The sequence below is a fragment of the Penaeus monodon genome, chromosome 24, assembly GCF_015228065.2.
Source record: "Penaeus monodon isolate SGIC_2016 chromosome 24, NSTDA_Pmon_1, whole genome shotgun sequence".
Classification (NCBI taxonomy): Eukaryota; Metazoa; Arthropoda; class Malacostraca; order Decapoda; family Penaeidae; genus Penaeus; species Penaeus monodon.
The window spans coordinates 9,401,862-9,403,073 of record NC_051409.1 but is presented as its reverse complement, the minus strand read 5'-3'; the positions used below and the strand labels follow the sequence as shown (position 1 = coordinate 9,403,073).

Genomic DNA, 1,212 nt, shown 5'->3' with positions numbered 1-1,212 from the left:
AGAGTGAGTGAACTTGACATTGTGATGGATTGGTTTCTGATTAATAAATACTGTAGTTCCCCCTTTCCTCCAGATACGTGTTAAAAGGTGGAGATAAAATATTAACCTTAAGTGATAAGTGATCAAAGATAAGACCACAGTGCTTTGGACTCTGACAACCCCTTTTGAGATATCGTAATGTATTTAAGATTTAGGGGAAAGCGGGCAGAACTGATATTATTAGGTATGCTGAATGGGTATTTACTCTTTAGCTTGATTGGTTAGCATTTTTTTTTTTTTTCGAATAATAAGATAATTAAGGTAATAATCCTATGAATTGCCTGTAGTAATTTTTTTAAACCCATCTCCACTTTTCTATTTCTGCTGATTCCATGCTAGTCTGTTCTAACATATACTACGATAAGTGTCAGTATATTCAGACAGAATTAACGTAACAGTAATAAAGCATTGATAATTTAAAGATGTAAATGATATACTATCTTCTCCTTCCTTCAAATTGCCAGCACTACGTTATTTTCCTACGTTTACCTCTTCCACTACAGTATTCCTAAACCCCATGGCTATACTGTATTCATATAATACACATTATTTAAATTAAGCTTGGGTGTGTAACCAAAACAAAAAGAGAAGGATAATAAAATGCATAAATATGCCATAAACGTTTTCTTCATGTGGTTTGTTTACATTTTGTTCAACATGAATCCTGAAATAGTTGCGATATGCATTATTATTTTTTTCTTCAACGAGAGGCGAGGCCACTTCCAAGGAAGTGTTTAGTCCCCCCGCCCCCCCTCCACCTTTCCCATTCCTCCTGAATTCAGAACAGAAATAAGTATTCTGACATTTTTTAGGAATCTTTAGAATACTCCCTAGTTACTTAATCTCTATTACGCTCTTGACAATTGGCAGAAAAAAATCATGGGTTTATAAGATAGGCGAGATTAGTTTCTTATGAGTACCCATTACATTTAGGTATCATTGAGCCTTGATAGTATGGAACGAAAGGCAAGAAGATTCGAATATTAATCTTGTACCTCATGGGGGAATAAATGCTGATCCTTTACTGTATTTTATAGTATGCTGTCGACACTTATCACTGCTTAACGACTTTTCTTCTGCATGCCACGATATAGTGTTATCTTGCAACTGTTATTACTCATGTTACGAATATTACGACCGCCTGTGGTAATTCTACATTTACTAATGCTATTG

At 34.7% G+C, this 1,212-nt stretch overlaps 1 protein-coding gene across 1 annotated transcript in view; it reads left to right on the top strand.

Annotated features, from left to right (window-relative positions):
* LOC119588543 (glutamine synthetase-like) overlaps positions 1-1,212 on the top strand; it is a 6,759-nt gene that overhangs the window by 3,469 nt on the left and 2,078 nt on the right. The gene's annotated exons all lie outside the window — the stretch shown is intronic.